At 51.7% G+C, this 6,000-nt stretch overlaps 1 protein-coding gene across 8 annotated transcripts in view; it reads right to left on the reverse strand.

The window, feature by feature from the left end:
- The window catches only part of FOXP1 (forkhead box P1), a 559,948-nt gene extending 559,338 nt beyond the window's left edge, over positions 1-610 (reverse strand). For 6 of the 8 annotated variants that reach the window (XM_079795270.1, XM_079795271.1, XM_079795266.1 and 3 more), the window contains exon 1: positions 279-609. The gene's annotated coding sequence lies outside the window, so the exon portion shown is untranslated. Of the gene's footprint in view, positions 1-278 lie in introns of all 8 variants that reach the window. The other 2 variants (XM_079795272.1, XM_079795273.1) reach the window with 1 other exon arrangement.
- Between the last annotated feature and the right edge of the window lie 5,390 nt (positions 611-6,000).

The raw sequence follows: 6,000 nt of genomic DNA on the forward strand, positions 1-6,000 counted from the left end.
CCCCGGAGCCCCTCCGCCCCGGCGCCGGCCACAGCCCCCACCCGCTCCCCAGCCGGGCCCGACCGGGGAGAGCGCCTGAGAGGGGAGGGCGGGGGGAGTGCACGTGGAGGCTGGAGGTGGAAAGTAGTTTTTTTCTTTTTTTTTTCTCTTTCTTTTTTCTTTCTTTCTTTTCTTTTTTTTTTTTTTTTTTTTGTGCTGGTTGTTGTTTAAAGTGGCGGAAACAAGGCGGGAGGCGGCTTGGGAAAAAGTGGAGCAGAAATGGAAAAATACAAACTCACCCGCTGCAAATGATCTCGCGGTGCAAACTAAGGTGTTTTCAGGCCTTTCCCCGCACGCGCCCACTCCCGCCCGCGCGCGCACCCCGCGCACACACACGCACACACACACCGACACCGACACGCGCGCGCGCACACGCACTCGCGGGCGAGGGCCGGGCCGCGGCGAGGAGCCGCCACACAATAAATAACAATAGATTCCTCCGCTGGGGACTAGCTTCTCGGAGCTCCGCCGGCGCCGGGGGCAGCGGGTGGCGCCGGGCCGGGGGGCTCCCAGCCCGCCCTCCGGCCTCCCCGGCACCGCCTCTCCGCCCGGGCCGTCCCCAGGCCCCGGCGCCCCCGGAGCCCGAGCCGCCCCCTCCCCGGCCACTCGACCTCCAGCGCCCACTCCCGCCCCCGGCCCGGCCTCCCGGAACAAATAAATAAACGAGGCCCTCGCGGAGGAAGATCTTGTTATTTTTTGCTGTTGTGCGTCCCTGACGTCACATCCACCTGCTGTGTAAACAACCAGGCTCCAGCGAAAGGAAAAAGCGCCCTGCCCGGGCCCGGGGCGGCGGGGCGGCGGGGCGGCGGGCCGGGGGCCGGGGGCCGGGCGGGCTGCGGGCAGAGGGGCGGGCGGGCGGGCGGCCGAGCCCCGCGGGGAGGGAGGACGCCGAGCTGCCGGCGGCGGAGGGTCTGCCTGGAAAGCGAGGGGCTGGGAGGGGGGATCCCCGGAAGATGGGAGGGGGCGTGCAGACTCCGGGCATCTGCGGCAGAGCTTTCGCCGGGGACGCAGACGGGAAGGCGAGGGCCGTTTGCTTGGTTTCTGAGCTGGAAATACCGAAAGGAGGGAGAGATGGGCGGCTGAGTCCCTGCAGCGAAAAGCGAAAGTGTTTCGCCGGCGGTGACAGTTGAAGGGGCGGCGGGTGGGGTCCCCCTTCCCCACCCCCACCCCGTCCTCCCGCGGCCTCTCTCTCTGCACTTTGTCCAATGAAAGGAGGCGAGTTCGGGAGTTGAAAGTTCAACAGAAGGACAAACCCCCTTTGCAAGAAAGCAGAAACCCGCCCGCAAGGGTTCCCGGCTTTAGAGGAGAGAGTCGCGTGGGCGCTTCTCCCCCCCCGCGCCCAGGGAGCGGGTTCCGGCCTCGCCGCCCGGACACCGCCCAGGCCGCGCCCAGCGGCGTGGACCCCGGCCCGGCTCCCCGGAGACGGTCACTGGCCGAAATCTGTCCAGCTCTGGGGAGGGGCGAGCTGTGTGCGCTCCGGTGGAGTTCGGTGGCAGTTAGAAATGTGAGCGTCATTAGGAGCCTGGGGAAATGTTCTGAAATGTACATGTAAATCTAGAAAGCAAACGGCACTGGGAAGAAGACTGCTGGTTTCCCAAAGTGACTTAGAAAGATATGGAGCTCTGTCTTGTTAACAGAAATAATTTTCTTCAGAGCCATCACCCCAGACGCTGCCAGATTCCCAGGCCAGTGCTCCCAGCTGTTGGCTGGATGGTGTAGCGGCCAAAGCCACCGATGGGTTCAACAAAATACTGGGGGGGGGGGGGGGGGGGGCGAGTACTGTCCCTTTGGTCTCGAGACCAGCGCAGATAATATTCTGAAAAGGATATTATAAATCCTTTGGGATAACTTTTACAAATATTGTTAAACATGCATTTACAGAGGAAGTCTGAATCTCAACTTCAATAATAGCATCAGGCTACTGCTTTAAACTGTGTCTCTTTTGCAAGTTAAAAAACAACAACAAACAAACAAAACAACAGCCACTCCCTGGTGCTGTACAGAATAAAGCTCAAGGCCGGGAGGGAGGGGGTGAGGCAACCCCAGCACAGCAGGGCGCCTGGTGCAGGCGGTCTGCCCCTCCCTGAGAGCCAGTCAGGACCATGCGCTGAGTCTTGTAGAGAGAATCTAGGTAAAGAACGTGCGTGTTGGTTTGAGTGGAAGTTCCTAGCTTCCTGGAAGCTGGGGTTCAGGCTGTCTTTGAGGCAAGACATGAAGACTTGACCGGCACACCTCCTCTGCTCTAGACCAGCGCAGTCGTGGAGAGCAAAAGCGACAGCCTGCCCTTGAGGGGCGCGCAGTCCACAGCTGTCGGTCAGGACAGCTGCTGTTTGTGACTGAGGTGCTGATGTAAAAGCTTCAATCCGCTCCGTTAATGCTCTCAACAACACTTTAGCATCACTGGGAACCCCATGTGCTGAATTCGCATGGAATTAAATGGAAATCTACAAAGTTGCCAGTCTATTGAGGGGATGAGGGGTTGTTTTCATTTCTAAAAAGTTTATGCCAGACATAATGTGTTCATGTGACATGCCGGGCTGCTGACAGTTGGAGGGGCAGTGGGATGGTGTTTTCCTCCCCTCCCCGCTCCCGTCCTCTCAGAGAAAGCAGTCTATTTTAAATGTGACTAATTTATTCCTGGTCGGTAAAGAACAGTTCATGCTCTGATCTCACTTTTTGGATTAAACAGTGAGTTTTTAAAAATTATTAGTATTGCCATACTAAATGCTCTTTAGATTGCCACTGGTCTTATTCTGCATTTGAACTGTCTTAAAATCTGCATTCACTTGAAAGTGGGGGGCCTAAATCAGATTGGAAAGTGGGGGCCAAAGTTAGTTCTGTGGACAAAAGGAAATCCTGTTTGTAAACCCTGTAATATATTGTGCTCAACTTTGTCTATATGACTGTCTGTGAGCTACCTTATTAAAGAACTCTGTATCCACTTGGCTTACGTTAGATGGAAACTTAACTGCAGCTTAACATAGTGTCCATTTTCAACACTTCGCCTTATATTCATCGGGAACACATTTTAATTTATCAGTAGTCTACTGGAAGTTCTTTTTGTTATAGTAAGGCAAGAAGGGTTTTTAAATAAAGGGCATGGGGGTAGGACGCCACCTTTTGGTGGTAAAGCAAATTGAAATCTATTTTTAAGCAAATGTTCCTAACATCATTTTATTCTTAATTACACCAAGGCAAAGGTGCCTGTCCCCATGTTGTTATATTTTAAGTAACGGGGGGGGGGGGGAGGAGAGATATTGCAAGTGCAAACTGTAGTTAACTGGCCAAAATTTCCCCAAGGTATCAGAATGTGTGCCGTGTCATACACCATTAAGTCAAACACCAGTGCTGCCGTGCAGATGCTGAGTCAGTTACCACGTCACATTTCGGGGAACAGGAGCTGGAGGGGTATTCGCCACTTCGTGAGATACCTGGGTGCTCTTGGAAGTTTAGAGTAAACAGAAACTTGAAAATCACCTAATTCAGTGTTTCTTAAACTATAATTACTATCTTCCTAATTTTTGTCATATTCCATAACATAATAGTTCCTGAATAATTAATATGCTGTACTCATTGGAGTGCAGTTATTATGGTAATTGTACTGGATATTTCCCTTTAAATCAACCGACATGTTATTTTTTTCTATTACTACTTTAAAGGGGAACCAACAAATTAAAAACAGTCACGGTGCAAACAAAGTCATTGCTTTCTCCTTGTTAGGGAGACTGGCAAAAAATAATTTTTAAAAAAAGAGTGGCAAGTGCTGAGAAGTGCTAGTGGCAAGGGTGTCCACAGAGAATTTTGTTTTCTCTTTGTTTTTGTGAACAACCAGAAGGATTGAACGTGATTGAAGAGGGCATGTCCTCCTCAATACTCGATGCAGTGCCATCGAATGCACCTCAGTGCCAGGCTCCCTGATGAGAAACGGGCATCCCCAAGTATAATAAGTTGCAGAGCACAAAGCTGGGGCCCAGGGGAGTTAAAGCACCTCCACGGCCAAATGCCTGGTTAGTGGCCGGACCAGGGAGAGAACCAGCGCCCTGACTCAGCCTCTGTGTGTGTTTCCGTCCACCTTCTACTTCACAGAAGCTGGGCCACTGTCCTCCCTTCCAGAAACAGCCGACCCACGTTTCACTCACAGAGGGCCGGGCCACAGAGTCCGGATCCAAGGCAACCCCTACTCCCCTCTCATCTCTCAGGTGGGGAAATACAGAGGGAAAAGAGGGAGAGAGACAGGACAGGTGAGTAAGAGTGGCCGGCTCTTCTCTCAAGGAAAGCTGACACTCCCGCTTCCTCCCTGGGAGAGAAAATGCCCCGGGGAAGCCATGTTTCACACCAGGGTGTCCTCTGCCCACACAGGAGACCACGCGGGACCCTTGTTTGGAAGTGGACAGTGTCATCAGGCACTCCGAGACGACCACAGAGTTAATGTGTGACTTGGAAAGCTGGCCACGGAATGGTGAAAGACCCCAGTAAAAGGGTTTTCCCAACAACAAAACTCATTCAGAGGCTCAGCAGTAAAACTAGAGATGGTAATGCCTGTTCTGAGCTTTTAACCACAGTTATAATGATCGCATTTCCTGCTTTTCTCCCTTTAAGGACAAAGTTCTATAAACAAGTAGACATGGCCTGCAAAAATGATGTTTTTCTAATTGGTCCTGGTGAAGAGAGGTTGCTGATAACTGTACTCTGTAGCTGTTTCCCTGTGGGTGCCAATGGACCCTAATCTCTATAAACTACAAAAAAGTGGTCAAATACCACCACTCCAAAAAGCTAGTCTAGTCCCCCAACCCCAGGGCAACATGTTGGTAATGTGAAGATACAGCTCAGTCCTCCCTGCCAGAGTGCCTAGAACAATCTAGAGCCTCCAGGCCCAATGAGGTGCGCTGACCTGCAGCCTGGACCACCTGAGCACCTTGGAAATGCCAGTCTCAGCCCAGTCCCGAGACCAACTGAACCGGAACCTGCATGTTAACAAAACTGCCCAGCTGCGTCTCCTACACGTTTGAGAAGCACAGACCTGCAGGCACGCAGCCTCCCATGTAACAGGCACCATCGCAATGACCTTCAGGCATTGAGACTGAAGTTTAAACCACTTGACAGATTGTCCTGTACGCTGTCTGCCATACCTGGTTCTCCAAACTGGTGTCTTTTGTAAAATTTGTTGGTTCCTTGTTTTCAACCACTTGCAGAGTTAAGCCACTAAATCATCTATGTAAACCATGACTAATTCCTTTAACATTAATAGCAGGGTGACTTCTCTCTCCTGTTACCCCAAAGACACTGCTAATTGCCTCCGATTGTTTACCTCTGTATTGTTTTGCGAGAGCTCAGAGAAAGATGGAAGATACAAGGCCAGAAACAACTGCCAGACAGGTTTCTGGAGGCTCCACACAAGCGATGACTACACCTTGTTAGTGGAAAGACTTTGCTTTCTTTGTTTGTGTTCTTTCTTATGGAAGGAATGACGCTTCCGTAATTACAGGTATCGCTGTTTGAAACCCAGAACCGTTTCCAAGCCACGGCGGCCACGCCTCCAGCACCGTGAGCAGTCCCCGTGGGAGCCTCTCTCCAGATCTCGGCACAGTTTATGAAGACACACCTGGCCACCACTGGGTTTGTATGAAGTGTAAGGAGAGGAGGGAGCACCCACTAAGTGTGCTGCGTCCTAAATAAACCTCTGAGCTGACGGTTCATTTGCCTCTGTGAGCCCTCAAGATGATGGTCGCTTCTCCTTCCTAGCAAGATAACAGGTTACTTTTGTACCCTCCCCCTCCAAAAAAATAGTTAAATCTGTTGTTTTCATGCTACCCCAAGGCAGGATAAGTAAGTGTGTGAGTGATCGTGCACCTGAATTCAAAATAAGATTTCACATGTAAATCAAAATCTGATTATAATCTCTGAGAAAAGCTTTGGCTTCCATATAGAACCCGCACGCACCAGCTCTGCTACCACAGGCAT

The sequence above is a fragment of the Cnephaeus nilssonii genome (genome assembly GCF_951640355.1).
Source record: "Cnephaeus nilssonii genome assembly, chromosome: 17".
Taxonomy (NCBI): Eukaryota; Metazoa; Chordata; class Mammalia; order Chiroptera; family Vespertilionidae; genus Cnephaeus; species Cnephaeus nilssonii.